General features: G+C 46.7%; 1 protein-coding gene across 1 annotated transcript in view; it reads right to left on the bottom strand.

Moving 5' to 3' along the window:
• The window catches only part of Il17rd (interleukin 17 receptor D), a 73,256-nt gene that overhangs the window by 21,804 nt on the left and 30,837 nt on the right, over window positions 1-20,615 (bottom strand). Inside the window, exon 2 of the mRNA XM_033757002.1 lies at window positions 3,901-3,958. The gene's annotated coding sequence lies outside the window, so the exon portion shown is untranslated. The remainder of the gene's footprint in view (window positions 1-3,900; window positions 3,959-20,615) is intronic.

Below are 20,615 nucleotides of genomic sequence, written 5' to 3'. Positions count from 1 at the left end.
ACTGGGGATCGAACTTCAGACCTTGTGCTTACATGGCAGGCGACTGCACCACTGGGCTAAATCCCCGGTCCTTTGTTTTCCTTTGAGGTGAAATATTCTGGGACATTTTCTAAGAAGCTCAGTGAACTGGCTGCACTTTCCCCTGAAAACTGTACTGTAAATTTCCCATTTTTATGAGTAAAATGTTCATTGAAGGCTGACTGTGATGGCATGTGTCTGTAATTCCAGCACTCTGGGAGGCTGAGACAGGATTCAAGTTCAAGCCCAGCCTAGGCAAACTAGCAAGACCCCCATCTCAAAATAAAATGGGGTTGGGATGTAGTTCAGCACAAAGTTTCTGTCTGGTTCAACCCCAAATACTGCAAAAAAGCAAAAAAAAAAAAAAAAAATTACTGAAGACAATCGAAAACAACACAGGAATGTAAGAAAAATGTAACAGTCAGGCATACTCTCTTACTACCCAGAGGTAATTCACTCTCAGAGCAACCAATATGTGTCCTCAGTACAGAAGAGATTTTTGGATTAAAAAGAGAATTACATATCTGGTCTGCACAAATGAGGAAACTGGCCAAGAGAGATCAGCTCAGGGACTTAGGAGCCCACTGCTGACGGGTCCAAGGGCGAGACCAAGAAAAGCAGCCTCTGAGAGCCTCACACTTGTGCCTTCATCAGCACGGAGCACATTACACAAAGGTGTCCCCTGCAAAAGTATGGGCTGAGACCAGCTTCCTAAACCCAAAAGGCAAGATTCCATCGCACTTGTATTTTCATTTAGTGAGGCCCGTAATGTGATGGTAAGACATTTTCGAGAGACAGAGCGGGGGGAGACAGAGAGGAAGGGAGGGAGGAAAGGAAGGGGGGAAGAGGAGGAAGGGAAGAAAGGAAGACGAGGGCCAGGGTGGCACCACACCTGCCTCAAAAACACAAGGTCCTGGGTTCCATTCCTGGTACCACAAAAAAAAAAAGAAAAGAAAGAAAGAAAGAAAAAACTTGCTTTGTAACATTAAATGACAAAAGAATAGAAAAATAAGGCTTTGTGGTTAATCTCGGTGAAAACTTCATATTTGGTTCTCAGTTCTTTTTTTTTCTTTTTCTTTTTTTTTGGGGGGGGCGGTTTGAGACAGGGTCTCACTTATGTAATTGAGACTGACCTGGAACTCACTATGTAGCACAGCTGCTCTCAAACTCACAGTGATCCTCCTGCCTCAGCCTCCCGAGCGCTGGGATCACAGGCGTGCGCCACCACCCCTGGCTGCGGTTCTCAGTTATTTCAAACAGAACTAGTAACCAGTAAGTCAGATGAGCAGTAAGAGAAATTTCTTATGCAAGAAAAAGTGTCTTTTAGAATGGGAAACACTGATTAAGTTCTCTACACAGCCAGCAACCAATGATTAGCAAGTCTAAATTTCTGGATTCTGCTTACAAAAAAACTTTATGCCCAAAATGACATTTTGCCAAAATGCAACTGAGCTTTAAACATCCCGGGATTCAACGTGAGCTGTGAATTAAACTCTCATTAAACATTCCAGAATTAAGAAAAAAGTGATGATTAAGATGGCATAGGTATGTGAGCCAAAAAATTCATTACAATGCAGACAACAGAATGATCATTTTAAATTTTACAGGTATAGATCCTTTTCCCATAAAACCCATAGATTAAATTAGAGAGGAAAATGCTTGTTTGCAGCTGACCGGAAAATTTTGAACTCTTGAATGTAATACAAGATGTGCTAAGACTAAGGGCGTGCATTAGAAATTAACTTTCCAACTCAAAGAAAGATCCCTTACACATGTCTTTACTTAGCTGAACAAAGAATCACAGACCTGCAAATCTTTCATTACCATCCCAGCGTTTACCCAGAACATTCACACACCACCAAAGCGCACTGAGTCCCACGTGAAAGTCCTTGCTAGCAACTGTGGGCGTGAATTTGACACAGATTTGTATCTTACAATTGTTAGATTACAGCCACAACCTCAAAAACCCCGTGTGACAGTGAGCCGTTGTGACAGTCAACTTGAGTAAGAAGCGCCCGATTGGCTAAGCATGGGGGTGGCTGTGGCCACCAATAGTCTACCAACCTGAGTGGAATTAAAAAGGGAAAATAGCATAAAGAATAATAAAAAGAAGGAAGTCTGGCTTGTTTCCTCCAGGAGCTCCAGTCTTGGCCTTCACCTTTGCTTTGGGCGTTGCCTGAGGGCTTCCAGCAGACTCTTCAGCCTCCGGATACAGACAGGCAGGGGCTCCACAGTGAGATCCATCCACCCTCTGACCCGATCCCTCGCACCCCTCCCACCTGGCTCTGCAGGCGGCCACTGTGAGCCTACACTGCAAATCCTTACACATCTGTATAGTTCACACTTAATGTCTCCCTAGTGAGCACTGACTGATACACTTTAGCAGTGTCCACCCCAGGGGCCTCCCTCCCTGTGACCTAAGCTCTTTACTCACAGGGATTCACAACCTTCTCCAAGAGGTGAATTGGGTTCTTGGGGTATTCAAGTACGAATCAAGCTCCCTCTTGTTGTTTTTACGTATATTATAACTCAGGAGGCTAAAATGCTCACAATTCTATACAATTACTTCTTCGTGAATGAAATCAGATACGTAAAGGGGATCCTATGAACTTAATCAGAAAAAGTACCTGTATCCTATTCTTAGAACACGATTCATTCAGGGACAAAAAGGTCACGCTGATAAGAGAAAGAGCAAAAAAAAGGCTGTTATATTATTCCACTGCTGTTGGACTAACTTCTAATATCAATAGCTAGCTAGGGCTGGGGATATAGCTCAGTGGTGCAGCGCCTGCCTGGAAAGTACAAGGTAATTAATGAGTTTGATCCCTGGTACCAGAAAAGAAAAAGCTACCTAACTTTTACTGAGCAAACAAGGCAGATCAGGTACCATATGAGCAAGTATAAACATTAATCTCATTCAGGCCTCAAAATAATGCTGAGAGGAACACTAATCTTCTTTTTGTTTTTTCCCAGTGCTGAGGATTCAAACCCAGGATCTCCTGCACACTAGGCAAGCACTCTACCAGACCTCTATCCCCAGCCCAGTAATCTTTATTTTGAGCAAAGTCAAGTCATCTGCCACAGTTCACACAGCTGACAGGTGGGGTTAGCACCTAGGCCCAAGTCAGAGATGGCAAACTAGAGGCTCCTGAACCCATTTCAACAAATATACCTCGGTTCACGAACACTTCCATCAGCAAACAATTCAGTTCTCAAACAAGTGTTCAACAAAATTTTGCTTCCTTTCACACATCACATCAGGTGACAAGCACAACTGTGGCCATCTTCCCCAGAATCTTAAAATAAATTAAGTCCGTGAACCTAAGTACCACTGTACTACTACTACTACTACTACTACTACTAATAATAATAATAATAATAATATGCTCATCAAAACACAAAAACAATAACAAAAAAGCAAGTTTCTGGCTACTCTTGGAAATCACATCTGGCTAGTCAGTGGAAATTCCTCAAGATCACAATGACTGGGAATTGAGACATCAGGGCCCCCTTTGGACAAAACAGGCTGCCCGTGTCTGCCAGTTACCATCTCTCCATCTCTTCCCAGCATCCTGCATCTGGGCAGCTTTGTTCCTCTGTCCTCTTCCTGGCCCTCCAGGCATCTGCGCTGGTTCAGAAGGACTCAAGCAAAGTCTTCATACCTAACCTTTCTGAAGGCTATGAAAGACACTTGACTTATTCAAGTTCCCAAATACGCCAGTGGCTTAATCAAGAATGAGCTGCTTTTAGTTGCTGACAAACCTGAACAGATTCAGAAAATTCCTCAACCCCAGGACCTGCCACGTTCCTGATTAAACACAACTGACGAAGCTGTAGATTACTGAAAGAGCTCCATTCTTTGCAGTCAAGCCAGTTACTTACTGTCATATCTGAAGGTGATGTTGTGCAGCCCGCTGCTCCTGCTGGCTGGCCCCACGCCCTGTGGGAAAACAAGAGAACATGATGCACAGCGAACCCAACTGACTTTTCTAGCTCAAATCCCATGGAGTATAAATGCACGCAGCGCTGGCTACAGAGGCGAGGGTTGAGCATCATCTGTATCTCTCCAGGACCCCCAAACACCCCAAACGCCCAAGAGATTCCTAACTGCCAGGCCACAGGGATCACGGGGATCATGTCCCCCAAGATAAAAAGGAGAAGGCTGCTCTGTTTGGGAGTTAAATAAATCATTAACAGTCAAAATTCGGAGGGCAGAGTACAGCCAGGTGGAACCCTTCCAGTTGGATCTGCATGGAGCTTGAGTGCTGACTGGTTGTAAAATTTGCCTACCAGACACCCTCATCCAAAGCTCTATTAAGGCAGGGCAGATAGGCAATTCCTCGGGTCTAAGGAAACCAGTTTCTCATTATAAGACTAGGAATGAGTGTGGGAATAAGCCATTACTTTTAATGAGAAAATTCTTTACTGCATCCATACCTGTGATTGGAATACACAGGGTAAGTCATAAAAGAAAAAAAAAAAGACTTTAAAATGCCTTAACTCTTAACTTTTGGTGAGCTGACCATTAGCCATCTGCACTCTTGAAGGTTAACAGTGGTGCCAGGACTACCATCTAATTACAGCATCCACAGAAGGAGAACTGCTTACCCATCATGGGAAAGCCAGCCATACAGCTCTGCTGATTCCGATTTAACCGTTTCTCTAATAATCTGTAAATATGCCATTCAGTATTAATTGCAGAATTCTCCAAAACCTGTTAATTCTGAAGCGCTAAACGATGGGAATGTATTCTAACCACATAGCTACAGTTTCTACTTCATAAGGGTGATGGCGGGGAAACCATATGCTGGGAGCCCGTACTTAACAGGCATTTGTTACACGGAGACACAATGCAGAGAACATTTCTTTTTTTTTTTCCTCCCCAAGTACCGGGGATTGAACTCAGGACCTTACGCTTGTGAGGCCAGTGAGGCGCCACGGAGCTAAATCCCCAGCCCAGGAGAACACTTCTGATGTGGCCAGCCTGGGGTTCAGCTCAGATATACACGGACCTTGGGAAAGCACAACTGTGAGAAAGGGACACGGACGGACGGACACACACACACACACACACACAACCCACTCTATAGTGAGGGACATCTAAGCAGTAATATAAAACCTAAACCACCACGGTGCCCCAGCCCTTGATCTGTGGGGCCCCCCTTTCTTCCTGGTTCAACTTCCCTCTTCAGTTTCGTCCTCCACCTTTTCTTTCACTCATCCATAAGATGCAAGAGCTCTTCGCCTGCATGGCAACTTTGGAAAGTGCTGTTACCTTTTTAAAATCTCAAAAGCGGCCAGGCGAGGTGGCCCACACCTGAATCCCAAGCGGAGGCAGAATGATTGCTGCAAGTTTGAGGTCGGCCTGGGCTACACAGTGAGACCCTCAAAAAAAGAATCCTAAAAAGTTGGGCATGGCAGCGCATGCCTATAATCCCAGCACTCGGGAGGCTGAGGCAGGAGGATCGCTGTGAGTTCGAGACCAGCCTGGGCTACATAGTGAGTTCCAGGTCAGTCTCAACTACAAAGTGAGACCCTGCCTCAAAAAAAAGAAGAAGAAGAAGCATAAGACACATGGAATGCCTCAAAGCAGCACCTGCACAAGGATGACAGGTACCCAAAGTCTAAGAGGGAGATGGATTACTGGACAGGAAAATAGAGCAGCATTGTGTTGGGGAGGGATGTAACCTAGAGCCCAATGTGAATGCCTCTAGCTGGTGACCAAGGAAAAGCTATTCCATGCCACTGGATGTGAGTCTGCTCAAATATCTGGTATCTTTTGCGGGTGGGGGTACCAGGGATCAAACTCAGGTCCTTGCGCTTGCAAGGCAGGTGGCGGAACCACTGGTATCTTTTTAACAGAATGTGTGCAGCTTTCATCTGGAAGGAGGGTTTGAGGACCACATGAAGCTGTGTAGAAGGAAGCACTGTTGAAAAAGGAAACACATTCCATTTCATAGACTATTCCAAGGTACACAGGGACTCTGCCAGCCAACCACCTTACTTGTGGAGTTTGGTCAGTTTTTCCTTTGTTCCCACTTCCCTTGTATCTCTAGCTTTTGTTGTCTGTCCCCGCCCCCACACTTTTGTAGCTTTATTTCTTCCAGTACCAGGTTTGAACTCAGGACCTGCCGCTTGCCAAGGCAGGTGCGGTGCCAATGATACATGCCCAGCCCTTGTAGCATGTTTTCTAACAGGTATTTGTAGGGCACTCGCAATGGCTAATGCATTGTGGAAAGGAGATGAAGACAGTGAGATGCAGGCGGTAACCTAAGTCCCTCCAAACCAGGTCCCTGTGATACGAGTGGAGTTGTCAGAGGGAGCCACTGAGCTGCCACAGCCCGCCGGTGTCGCGCGCAGTGTTCATTCAGTACCCTCAGCAGTCCAGCTGGTCCTAAGCCCCACCCTGGTCCTCCCTCCCTAGCTGCTTCAGCGCACCCTGTTTCCTGTCCCCAACCCATGAAGGGCTCCCTGCTCCTTCTGACCACTGCGGACCTTCCCGGCCGCCTCCTTCCCTACCCTCCAATCCCCTCGAGCACTGCGGCTCCACTACTGTCCCCAACATGAAGGGCTCCCTGCTCCTGCGGACCTTCCCGGCCGCCTCCTTCCCTACCCTCCAATCCCCTCGAGCACTGCGGCTCCACTCAGCACGCGTCCTCATGCACAGGCACTCGCGCAGCCCTCTTCTGTTCTCCTCCCGTCGCCCACACCTCCCTTCTCATCGGCCAGGTCCTGGTCCCGATGTGGCCCTGATCTCACTGCCTGTCACTCTGCAGGGCAGCTCAGTCATTCCCCCCACCATCCAACTAGCATGGCGCTTTCTGTGCTTCTAATTCCACAGAAAACGAGACACCATAGGACCCTGTTATTGTGGACAGGTAAGTTAATTAGGTTATCTTGTAGGTGGTAAAGACAGGGCCACCCTCAAGGAGCCAACACGGCGGGCGGGCAGCCAGTCTGGAGAACAATTAAGGCACATTCACCGGTCAGCATTATAAAAAAGGAAAAGAGGTTTACTGCATCCCCTTTAGATAGCAGTGATTGATATTCTAAATGAGAAATTTCTTGTATGGGATTTATTTTCCCATTCGATCCCCATTTAATCAGAAATACTTATAATTTTATTGGTTGGTCATGGCTTTGCCCCACGTCACGCCCACCCTGTAATTTTCCACCGCCTCACCTGGTGGCTTTTGCTCCATAAATAGCCCCTGGGGAATTGGGCAACCCACTTTCTGTCCCCCTGTGTCTCTCTTAGATAGAAGCTTTCTTTCTCTCAATAAATTTCTCCTACCCTTAACCTCTGTCGTTCCTAGAACTCATCCTTGGATTTTAGAGAACACAAACTGGGGTTTCAGTTATCCAACAGGTTTGGGAGTTACATCTCTTCCCCTACTACCACCGCCACTGTCCGAGCCTGGTCATGGAGCTCAGAAGCAAAGACACTGTCCTAGGTACCAGTTCTCTCCGCACACCGGAAGGCCCCCGGTGCACAGCTTCTTGGTACACACCTTGGGCAGTCCTCGACTCACAAACATCAAGCCTCAACTGCACCAGAGCCCCGGAAAGCACGCAGGAGACAACGTGCCCAGGCTATCCCAGGAACGCTGCTGTTTCATTCAGCGGCAGACAGGAATGATCGCCTCCCATCCATGTTCGTATTCTAGTCCTGGAACCTGTGAATATGTTATTCGACAGAGCAAAAGCACCTGTGCAGATGTGCGGAAGTTTAAGGATGCTGAAATGGGGAGTGTATTCTGGACTATCCAAGTAGGGCCCATAAAATCACAAGGGTTCTTGTGGGAGGGAGACAGAAAGATGCTACACTACTGCTGCGAAAGATGAAGGAAGAAGGGGCTGCCAAGGCAAAGGAGGTAAGCAAACTCGAGGCTGGAAAGAGCAAGGAACAGGTTCCTCCACAGCCTCCAGAAGAAAGCAGCGCCTGCGAGCGCCTCGATTTCAGCAGCTAAAGACCCACTTTGGAGCCTGGCCTTCAGAACTATAGGAGAGTAAGTTTAAGTCATTAAATTCATGGCAATTTTTCAGAGCGGCAACTGCAAGCTAATATACACATAGATTTCAATGGCAAGAGGATGAACAATCTAGATGTCACATGTGTGGCACGTGGTGCCATTCATTCTTCCGCTCCCGTACCCAAAACCTATCACTTGTCACTGTGACCTCTCCTACCTCGGCCTCAGACGGACACAAGACGCTGAAGTGCCGGAACTGCTGCTCGAGTCAGCAGTTAGCTGCCTCCATGTCCCCAGTCAATTCAAAATGTTTACCTGTTACGGTCATTTTGACTTTGGGGAGGAGCCAGAAGTCACACAATGACAGATCTGGTGAACAAGGTGGAGAGACACACTGCAATATTTTTATAAGCCTGACGTTTTGTTAAGGTGGCACTTGGCAGCAGCGTTCGTGCTATTTTTTAATTACGCCTTGTAAAGACATTCACAAAAGAAGACTTCCAGAACTGCTTCAGAACCTGGTGAGATCAAGATATGGTGAGAGAGGGAAAGTTGGGGAAAAGGAGAGGAACTAAAGAGACTTAAGATGTGTTATGTACATGTTCCAGCTCCTTATGGTGAACATAATCATTAAACACTGCAAACATGTTCTAATAAAATTTCTTTTAACAAGTGTCAAGAACGGTAAGTGTGGGGCCGGGAATTTGGCTCGGTGGTTCCATGGCCTGCCTCACGAGGTCAAGGTCCCGCGTTCGATACCCAGTATCCCCCCAAAAAATAAGTGTGATCAAAGTGACAGGTATTTTTGGGTATTAATGGCTATGTGTCTTTTACTCTAATAATTTTTTTTTAAAGTTTAAGCATTCACCATATTTTTTATCACACCTCTTATCAACAGTTGAGAACAACATCTGATGCATAATAACACAAACATGTTCCTGCCCTCGTTCAAGGGCTAGAGCTGTGGTGTGGGACAGACCACAAGAGAACACATGAGGGAGACAGGAAAGCTCACAGGACGAACAACCAGACAGGGCCCTGTCTCCGGTTCCCCAAATCTTAAGAGGATGGCAAGAGATACGGCAGACAGGTCAGGGCAAAGTAGCAGAAGGCGCTAACCACCTGGCTAAAGAACATGCTCTGGCTGGGTGTGGAGACACACACCTGTAATCCCAGCACTCAGGAGTTCGAGGCCAGCCTGAACTACCATGTTCTGCTGGCAGTTGTGGTGGGAGCAGGGTGGTCCAAGTAACTCCATCTAGAAAAGCGCACAGATTAGAATAGAGAGAAAAGGCTGAAGACAGCATAGGCAGGAAGGCAACCCTCCAGCCCTAGGACCCACAGCTTAGTTTCCTGCTTAAATAAAGCGATGCATGATTAAGCCAGGTAATACATCCAAGAAGCCAGCCTGGTATTGCACTGTGCTTCATGGGCTTGGAATCAGGGCCCACAACAGAAAACAGATAGGGCCACTAACAAACCTGGTCAACAGCTCTGTAAACTGTTCTTCAGGAAACAATCCCCAGCTTTTAGCTACTACAACTGGTTTTGATATTTAATGAGTTTGACAATAAAAAATACTTGTTTGCTGCCCGTTACTTAAAACCAATGCTGTGGCCTCAGGCTGTCACATTCTTAGTTAATTAACCACCCCATTTGCTGCCCTAATGGGTAGCTTTTAATTTGTTCCAAAGGGAACTAAAGAAACCCCAGTGCCTGGAGCTCCTCTAAGAAATTCCTTTGGTTGGTGCTCTAGCAGAGCAGGACAGAGCAGGACAGAAGCAGCAAACATAATGGAGAAAACATCTTTTACTCAGGAAGGGTTAGCAGGTGGAGGTAACTTAACTGCTCTAAAAGAATAAAATTCCAAAGGCAAAAACCCACACTATGCTCCAGCCACACGGCAAAAAGTACAGGCCTGGACACAAAGACAGCTGTCGGGCAGGATGCTTCTACCGAGAAGGCAGGGATAGCCAGGGAGGAGAGGAGGGGAGTCGCCTCCCCCGTTTCTTGAGGAGCCTCAGAATTGCCAGCCATCGAAAGAGACCAACGTCCCAGAGCAACTTCCAATCCAGCTCTGACACAGCTTAACTGCCATTTTGAAAAAACACCATTTGTAAAGGACTGCGTTTTACATACAGTTCCCCTCTTCCAATGGAAGGCAGGCCAAATGGGGAGGCCTAAGCAAGGCTCTGTTCTAATCCATTAAGGAGCTTTCAGAAAGCTGGTAATGCTTTACAGTTTGGAAAGCAGCAGAAGAACCCAGAGGGTGTTTTTTCTTAAAGGTACACCTAGTAATTACTTAAAACTAAGGACAATTTAGCTGGTTGCGATGGTGCACGCCTGTAATCACAGTACTCTGGGAGGATCTCAAGTTCAAACCCAGCCTGGGCAACTTAGCTATTTATATTTAGCAAGACCCTATCTCAAAAATAAATGGCTGAGGGGCCGAGGATTTAACTCAGTGGTTCCGCCGCCTGCCTCACAAGCACAAGGACTTGAGTTCGATCCCTAGTATCAAAAAATAAATAAATAAAACACATAAAAATAAATGGCTGAGGATGTAGCTTAGTGTGAAGACCCTAGGTTCAATTCCCAGAACAATCCCAAAAAGCAGGGAAGGCCAACTCATACTCTATTGTCCACAGCATTTTCTCCATCTTGGGTTTCCAGGGTGTAAATAAGATAAAAAGCAGAAGAAAACTCTGTGAGGCTTAAAATGCACCCTGGGACAACACACTGCATATGACATGGGAATATCAAGAGGAGACAGAATTCGGGGTCCTGTGACTCCACACTGGTTCAGATGGTTTCATAAACAAAGACAGATCTCACTTACAGCAGTTCAAATCTTTAAGTAAGAGGGGGGAAAGAACAGCAAAGGCAGAGCAGCTCCAGGTGATGTAAGCAGAGGAGAATGCTGGCAAATCCAAAACACAAGGAAAATAACTCACAAAGCCAGCCTGCGCCTGGATCTAGTCAGGATATGTTCCTTCCACATTCCTGGGAGCTGCTCTCTCTCACTCTCCATCGAGAGGCCACCGACTTCAGAACTCAGAGGAAGAGTTGCCAGCAGTCTGATTTGGGGAGGCGAGTCTGGGGGGAGGGCTGCGGAGTTCCCACCAACAGTCACCCCCATCAGCCTGGAGATTGTTGTAAGCTAATTAAAGAGATTTGCCGGGGAGGTAGGAAATCGCTGCTCCAAAGCATGGTCTGTGCACCAGACTAAAGCCATAATCATGATTCATCTCTGACATGTTGCTAATCAGCACACACATGTTCCTAATTTCATGCTCCCCAAAGGAAAGATGAAGGGACAATTGTTTCTGAGCTCTAACAAGGAGCCGGCCCATGCCAAGTCACCGTGTGTCCAGCTTGTCAAACTGAAAGCTCCAGTTTCCATCCAGGCTTCTGCACTATTCCACCCCCTCTGGCATCCATTCATTACAGATCCGATGCATCACAACGTTTGCACGACTGGACTCTTAGCTAGCAACTTCTCTAAATGATGGTGGACTAAGGGAAACCTAAAATGTTTTAAATTTTCCATAACCACTCCTCACTAGGATTTTTTCTATTGCTTTGCTACTGGAATATACCTGTGATGTTAGCACACGCAAGCATGTGCACACGCACAAACACACTCACAAAAGCTTGACTTTCTTCTTGTGTTTGAAACAGAACAAAGCAGCAGCCCCCTTGGTTTTCACAAAGCAAAAGCCCAAGTACTTTCTCCAGTCTGCTAAGGATCTGGCCTCTGTGTTCTTCTGTGGCTGATACTCACACACAGGATTGTTCTATTTTTCCAGTTCTGAAAACATTAAAGGCAAGCTATAAAACATGTCTCTGGAAGAAAGGCCAGATCTTTCCCTGTGCTTCACACCACACCCCTGCACTCAAATGAGAACCTCATGTTAGAGAATGGCACCTTTAAGGTAGCAGGCATCTATCTGTAGCTTTAAAAGCACACACCGGGAACTCACAGATGGAGATTAACTGGTTTTCTGTAAACAGAAGTACAAAGAGGAAGCAAGCAAGCAACCACCCAAATACCCACCCACCCAGCAAATCAGCTACAGGCTCATTCTCACTGAGCAGTGAAAAGAACAAAGACTCCACTGCAGAAGCCCAGGAAAGTCTCTTCCAAAGAGGGCAAAATAGTGATTAGACAGTAGAGGAAAACTCAAAGCTATAAATGTGATTGTTATGCCTAAGCTGAGAGGAAATGTTCAGCTCAGAACACAACTAGTAATAAAAGGCCTGAGGACCACACAGAGAGCAGTGCACTGAACGGTGCCGGTTTCAAATGCTGCTTCTGGGGGCCTGGATGGGGTCTCAAACACTGTGTCACATCTGGAATCCTGCTTTTGCTGGGAGACTGTGATGTTGCCATGGGGACCCTGGCAGGCTCCTGGTGTGCACCCCACAACGTGCCTCATACATGTGCTTCCTCCTCAGTGGATTTCTCACTGGCAATTACAGAAGGCCGCCCTTTTTAGGGTTAGATGATAACTGAAATATCACAGCGCATATCTGGAAACAGGTGACCCTTTCTGTCAGATGATTATGTCCACGGAGTAGTCCTGGACAGAAAAACCTCCTTTTAAAAAGACTGGAAAGGAGCACATCCACATTAGATCCTTTTTCCCAAAATTCTGGCTTCAGCCAGATGTAGTGGCACACACCTGGAATCCTAGCCCTCTTGAGAAGCTGAGGCAGGAGGATCACAAGCTCCAGGCAGCCTGGGCAACTTAAGGGACTGAGACTTTTTCTCAAAATAAATAAAATAAGGGGGAGGGGGTATATCTCACTGTGAAGGAAGGTCCTGGGTTCAACCCCTAGTACCACAAAAATAAAAATAAATTTTTTAAAAAATACGGGCTTCTCTCCCTTTTTCTAGGAGAAACTCCTTTTCAGGCAACCTTTTCAAACTCTTCTATTCTTGAGCTACAAAAACCCAAGGAAGTCAACATGCTCTCAACCTGCCTGCCAAGGGGCCTGTGGAAGGAACCTCTAAGGCTCGGACTCCATCCGAAAAGCCATGCTCTGGGCTTCAGGGACATTGAGCCTCTCTGGTCCTTTCCCTGAAGGCCACTGCCAAGGCAGGGGTCTTCACTTTGGTAACCGATGACCCTGCTGTCAGGAGAAAGGGCTTCTAGACCTCACAGAACCCTGAAATATTTCTTAACACTTTCAGGGGACTCCCCAGCACTCCTTAGGGCCACTCGAGAGCCTGAGGGATTCGTAAGCTCCAGGTCCAAAGCCATGTCTAGACACAAGGAATCCAGGGACCCCGCTTGGAAATGCAAGGGTGCGTGAGGGCTTGCCTGCTTCCTGGGATGCAAACCCCCAGATGTGCACTGATGTCTCTCATACACAGACATCCACTCCACAGAAGGTACCGCCAGGGCACTGACCAGCGCCGCATCACCCCTCATCCTGCCACAGCCTCACCCCCCTAGGACCCCAGCTGGCTCCAGCTCTCATCTCTCCTCCCCCAAGAGCGCTCTCCCCTAGGTCACACTAGAATTTCCAATCTCGAGTCAGAGTGACCCTTCTAGTGTCTATCTGCCTCTCCCTCTGCAAGGTCCTGGAGAAGAGGGGGAAATTGGCCAGCCTAGAGGTGAAGCAACAGTCACCAAACCCCAAGGGGCAGGTGGGGGAGGGTCTCAGGCCCGCCTGGTTCTTGAACTTGCCCAGCTCAAGAGTGATAGGCAACTTCGAGGGAACCACTTCCATCTAGTCTCTTAGATACCACATCCTGAAATGTGGCCTTGAGATGCAGCCAGGCCTGTGTGTGTGTAAGCACCCAGCCACAGGGCCAAAAAATAAAAAGGCACCAGGAAGTTAGCAGCGCTGGCTCCAGGTGTTAACACTTAGTGCATCCTGTCCCGCCCCCTCCAGCTGGAAGCCAGCAGCCTGGGAGCCCGACACAGCAATTAGGCCCTTCCCAGGCCGGCGCCTTTGTCCCCTCACTAACATCATTAGTGCCTGACTTCCTGTGCACAACAGGGCCTCCCAGGGGGCAATCGCTGGCTGACCCGGGCAGGGCATTAGACTTCCTTTGTCAAAGACCCTCAAATGTTAACAAGCATGTGAACAAGCTTCTCCTCCCCCCGCCTCGCTTCCCCTCAGCCCGCCGCTACAGCCCACCACTCTGGGGCAATTCTCCAGTCTTGGTTCTCGCCTAGCTGTGGGAATCTGCGTTATTTGGAAGAAATACCAAGTGTCAGTGAGCCAGCCAGCAGCAAGGCCTCCTGCAGAAAGGGCCTCCAAGCCACGTACAGTGGTACACACCTGCGAGCATCACAGCTACTTGGTAAACCTAGGCAGGAGAATCACAAGCTCAAGGCCAGCCTGGGTAACACAGCCATACTGTTTCAAAAGAAACAAAAAATTGGGGGGGGGGCTGCTGTGGATATAGCTCAGAGGTAGAGCACCCCGAGGTTCAATCCCCAGGACCATCAAATAATGATCCCTCAAAACCAATTTCCTGGAGTCTTTCTCCTGTAAGCATGCAACTCATCCTCTCAGTGCCAGCTGGTCACAGGGACTCTGCCACTGATTAAGTGGAGGGCATAAAGAAAGGTGAAGGTGCTCAGCATGAGTCCTGGGCCATGCCACACCCACCCCAGGCCCATTAAACTGAGGGCACTCCTTTCACCTGTGCTCTGGGACTCTTTTGGGTAATATCCAGAGGCTTCCAGACAAACATTGGTCAGCTCTGAAAACGGAGTAAGCATTAGCTGCTTATATAGCTGTAACCCAACCATCATGATTGCTCTCAGTGATACTATCACCGCCAGAGCCCAAATCACCAAAATCCTCTTGGCCCTCCCAACAGAGTCTCAGCTTTTCACTTGGAGGAACTGATGTCTTTGAGAAGTTGATGACAGCTGTAATGTACTCATTTACACAATATTTTAGGAAGCTTCTCCATCCCTGAAACCCACCCAGCCCATCTCCTGAATCCCTGAGAATCTTGCTCTTCTTAATAACTTGTTTACTGCAACACCAGCAAGACCTGCTGAATAAAACAATGATTTTACTTTGGTGATTAAATACAAAATGCAAATGAAAGAAGGATGTAGTTGGAGGTACAGTCTCAGAATTTACACAGAACTCTGGATCGCTGCTCTCCAACTGCTATCTTTACAGGCAGTATTTGTTACAACTCAGCAACTGGAATACTTGGTCCAAGTTGATTGATACTCACGAGTGTTACAAAGTAACAACATCAAAAGCAACAACCACTGTTTAGTAGTTGACCCTACTAAGACAGAAGTGGTCCTGCTTACTTTTCAGATCACAGGGGCAGCTGGGCCTGGTGGCACATGCTCGGGAGGCTGAGCCAGGAGGATCACCGTGAGTTCGAAACCAGCCTGTGCTACATAGTGAGTTCCAGGTCCGCCTTAACTACATAGCAAGACCCTGTCTCAAAAAACAGTAACAACTACAACTACAACAACAGCAAAAACAGATCACAGGTGCAAACAGTCCTGCCTGCAGTCCAGTCATTTTCACTGAATCAAGTTTAAAAAAAAAAAAAAAAAAAACCACGTGGCTAATTCCTATTCCTTTCTTTTCATTCATGGATGTGAAGGAAAATACTCATAAAATCCAAGATGAAGAAAACAGCCGATCTTCTTCTCTACTCCTTCTCAACAGCCTTTGCAGAATGTGCAGTTTGTGCTCAACACATAAACCTGGGTTAGGTTTGGGATATACTTTTAAATATGTGCCCATGAGCCACATATCTAAATGTAATCTAAAGCAAGGAGATGCTATTGGTTCTGAAAATGGAGACAAACTTTTACTTCTACTGCAGCCCTGGAGAGCCAGTGTATGGCAAAGGACGGTTGCTTACATGGTACCAAGCTCCCCACAAGTCTATCCTGAGCATTACAAGTTTCTAAGGGCAAACACTGTTGGTTATGATTTCCACCACTTGCCAAGCCCATTTTAAAATAGTGCCAATCGGAAGGATATGCTCAAACACTAATAATTCCTCTCCACTTCTTGGATGGAAGCCAGGAGTTTGCCCTTAGACTGTGTATATGTAATAAATCTGGAAGTCCTTCTTTTCTAATTTCCCAAAGATGCCACATGGAATTTTCACTAAAGCACATACACGCAACCGTTTACACACTGTGACACACCAATTAAACTGTGTATGAGAGTTAGGATAGGAAATAACTATTTGCCAAGAAGCAATCAGCTTTGTTGGAATTTCCCTGAACAGCTAAAATGCCATTCTGAGAAGGAGGGTGAAGACTGATGTGAAAATGAAGTACCTATGCCTCGGTTGGTTTTAGATTTAGACAAATGTTCCTGTGGGTGAGGGAGGCAGCACAGCATTCCTGGGAATGAAGGTCGCCCTGTGTAATCCCTCTCCTCCGACAGCTGGCACGGATCACTACAGAGAAGTCAACTGCAGAGCAAGTTTGATGAGACGCAGCCAAGGCAAAGGAGCTGCAGGTAGGAACACATCTGCTCCCTTGCTGAAGGAACCCCAGCCATGGTGGCTCAGTCCTTGCTCCTGTCCTTTTCCTACAGGGCTGAGGCAGGAAAATGGCACACACAGCCTGGTCCCTCACAGGAAGAAATCAGTGCGTCCTGTCCCCTTCATTAGGCTTCCCAATGGAGGAATGTTTGCGAAACCAAAGCATATGGTGGAAATAAATTAGAAGCCTGTAACATTTTGTCATAAAGTTAGCATCCCGGAGCTTGGGCCAGGGATTCAGCTCAGTGGCGCTGCGCCTGCCTTGTAAGCACAAGGACCTGAGTTCGATCCCTGGTACAGGGGGAGAAAAAGGGAAAAGAAACCAGGAGCTTGCCAGAAAAGATTAAAAGCAACAATCAATATTTTTTAAGGAAATTCACAGTTTTTGGCTAAAATGATTTCAAACTAAGAATGGGGAGCTCGGGCAATGCAAGGCCACCCGGTCAGGACAGCAGCACTACCCTCCAAGACGTGGCCCAGTGTATCCCCAGGGGTGCTGAGGAAAAGCCCCGGATGTACAATGGGCCAACTGTCCAAGACACCGAGTGGGATACCCGGCAATCCTTGGAGATTCCTGAAGGATAGGTTCCAAGTTCCTAGGGAAAGTGTGGGCATTTCTTTTGAGAGAGCTTTAATTATTTTTGTGAATATAACAAGTTTGAAGGAATTTAAATACAAAGAAAAATACTACACTCCCATCACTTTGAAGATGACTCTCCAGACTATCTCTACTGCACGAATCACACGGACTTCAAGGACTTGACCGACACAAATTAGATCCGAATTCACAGAACATTTGTTGTGATAAATTCCCACCAAGTTCCAACAAATGTGGTTCCTTTTGGGAGAAACATGAGGACACACCCATGAGGGAAGTAACAAAAATGGGCCAAATTCTTTCTAAGGGTCCAGTCAGCTCTAATTATTTGTCACCATTTCAGGAAGGCAAAGTGTCATTAAGCAGCAGCAAAGCTGGCTGTGTCCACCAAAAAGGCGAAGGACAGACAGGGAAGCTTAGCACATGGCACACACATGCTGATCATTTCCTAGGCTCCTGTGTGGGTATCACAAGCGCTGTTCTGAAGAGTAACCTAATTACTACAATTTATCCTGTATGTTTCTTTTAAAATCACATAGACTTAAGAGGATTTTATGATTAGTTGGCAGGCCTTGTGTGAATAACAGAACTGTGTAAAATTAAAAGGGAAACTGACAGAACCCGGAAGGCCTCCCTCCAGCACGCTCATCACAGGACAGCCCTGGCGAAGGCCAACTGCTCCCGTCCTCTTCAGAGGCTCAGGGTGGCCGGAAAACTCCAGGGTAGGTTGATTCGACAGAAAAGGCTGAGGAGATAAAATAATTAGCTGGTAAAAACTGTAAATTCCATTTGGTGATCTGAATTACAACCCATGTAGCCTGGGTATGGAAGGAGAAAGAATAATCTGTGCCTCAAAACCTTCATCCAATTTAAAGATAGTATTTAACTCTGCCCCAAGGTTCACTCCTCCTCGTAGTCAGGAAAGGCCCCTGCATGTTATCAGCCAGCTGTCTGGAGAATGTGCAGCACACCAGGAAAGCCACTGTGAGAGAGAATAAAGCTAAACACGACCCCAGCAATTCATCTGGGAAAACAAAGCTAAAAGGCACGAAATGAGAGATAACGCTATGCCCTCTAGAACGAATGTGCTGAGTTATGCAGCTGAACCGAGTGCAGCAGGGCTCCCGAGAGCCGGAGTCGAACACAGGAAGGTTGGCAGGGAAGGGGGCTTCAGAGAGAGGCAGGGCTCCAGCAGGGTAGAGGGGAAGGAAGACCACGTGGAGCAGATGCAGGCACAGAGGCCACCTAAACGGGTGCAGAGGGGGTGCGTGGTAAACACTAAGTGTCCATTGCTCCTGGGGGAAGAGAACGAGCCACAGAGCTTCGTCACAGGAACTTCTGGTAGCCCTGGACTAAGTGACCAAGACCTTCATCTCCATCCGCCGTATCAAACACAACTGGCCTGAAAAGACAGGCAGCACAGGGCTGCGATGGACGAGTAAGTTCAGCTTTGCATGTGGTGCATAAACAAAGGTCCTCACTGAGGTGAGCAGACAGGGGCTCAGGAAAAGGGTCTCTGACTAAGGTGGCAATGGGCTGGGGTAAGGGTGGAGAAGAGAGAGGAAAAGACAGTAAATAGCAACTTCAAAGGACAAACCAAAAGGAACAGAGAAATAATCAAAGGGAGGAGTCGGCACCAGGGGCTAGAGAATGGAGATGCTACGGGACAAAACAGCAAGCCTGCCAAGCCTGCAGCTGGGGTTTCCTTAAGAGGGTCCTGGTATTTTCAAGATGGCCTGATTCCCTGCCCCTGATAGACAGAAAGGTACAGTAGTTTGAGGAGGAGGGGGAAGAGTCCTGTCACCACCTCCTCCCAATTTTTACCTTATCTTCCACGCATGACAAAAATCGTCACTAATTCTTGCACCCGTGTCATGTAAGCCCAAGGGGGAGCAAATCTCTAATCCTCCCTCATCACCCTTTACACATTAACTTTCCTGTCTTATCATGTTCCCAGGTAGAACTCTCTGGATACTAAAGAAATAGAGAAATCCTGGAACAAAAAGCCCTTTGGAAGCTTTTACCAATTCTTCATCAAAGTCCCTCAAGATCAGAATCACTAAATATAACCTTAAAAATCTGACGGCACAAAAGGACAGATAGTGTAGGAGTCCATTATATAAGGTATTTACAGTTAAACTCATACAGAACAAAAACAGAAGAATGGCTGCTGGGTAGGGGCCTAGACGAATGGGAAATTACTGTAAGGACTTCTGTTTAGGAAGACGAAGAAGTTTTAGAGACAGATGGTGGTGATGCTATATGACATTGTGAGTTTACCTAATGTCACACTTATGAATTGGTTAAAATAGCAAATTTTACATATATTTTATTGTAGTTTAAAAAAAAAACAGGAAAAACATTTTTTTGAAAGTAGGGAGATAAGGGCCAGGGATGTAGCTCAGTGGTTCCACCGCGTGCCTCCAAAGTGCAAGGTCCCGAGTTCAATCCCTGGTACCAAAAAATGAAAAAAAGGAACAAATTAAAAGTAGGGAGATGCTGCGCCAGGGATGTAGCTTAGTGGCTCGGTGCCTGCCTGGCAAGCACAAAGCCCTGAGTTTCACTCCCAGGACAAAAAAAAAGGAGGATGCTGAAGTAGGAACTACCCAACAGTAACAAAACAATGCTGTGGCCACATTTGCAGGAAGAATTCAGCAAGTGGAAACCTGCAGCAAGACAGACCAGACAGGAGGCACCCAGAGTCTACAGGCCAGAGGACTGGGATGGCAATGGTAGGAATGATGGTGCAAGGACGGATCTGAAGGCATTTTTAAGGAGAAAGAAATGGTAGGGTACAATGACAAATGCAACAGAGATGTAATGAAATAAAGGTGACTTACAGAATCTTTTTTTGGGAGGCGGGGTGAGACAAGGTCTTGCTACCTAGTTCAGGCAGGCCTTGAACTCACTATACAGCCCAAACTGGCCTTGAACTCCTGGTAATCCTTCTACCTCAGCCTCCTGAGTGCTGGGATCACAGGTGTACTGGCAATTTACAGAATCTTATTTGAGGAAACTGGAAGATAGTGATTTTTTCTTCCCAGGGCCTCTGCACTGAGCTGCAGCCCCAGCCCTTTATTTTGAGAGAGTCTCACAAAGTCACTAAATTGCCCAGGCTGGGCTTGAACTTGCAATCTTTCTGCCTCAGCCTCCCAGAATGCTGGGAGGATGGCTATGCACCACCATGTCATGTTCAGCTGGAAGATAGTGATTTTACGGCAATAAGAACCCTGGAATGATAATTTTTTTTTTTTTTAAAGGAGGTTGTTGGAAAAACGTGAAAATGAAGTGACTACAAGATTATCTTCTGGGCCGGGGATTTAACTCAGCGGTTCGGTGGCCTGCCTTGGAAGTGCAAGGACCCGAGTTCAATCCCTGGTACAAAAAAAAAAGATTATCTTCTAATGCAATATAGATACAGAGTTTTGTTTTGTTTCTGATTTGGGGATTGAACACAAGGCTTCATGCATGCTAAGCGAGCACCATAACACTGAAGGAATTTTTTTTTTTTTTTTTTTTTTTA

The sequence above is a fragment of the Fukomys damarensis genome, unplaced genomic scaffold, assembly GCF_012274545.1.
Source record: "Fukomys damarensis isolate Sample0158 unplaced genomic scaffold, DMR_v1.0_HiC HiC_scaffold_28, whole genome shotgun sequence".
In the NCBI taxonomy this organism is placed as follows: domain Eukaryota; kingdom Metazoa; phylum Chordata; class Mammalia; order Rodentia; family Bathyergidae; genus Fukomys; species Fukomys damarensis.
Note: the sequence above shows the minus strand (reverse complement) of the source record. Positions and strands in the feature narration are given on the sequence as shown.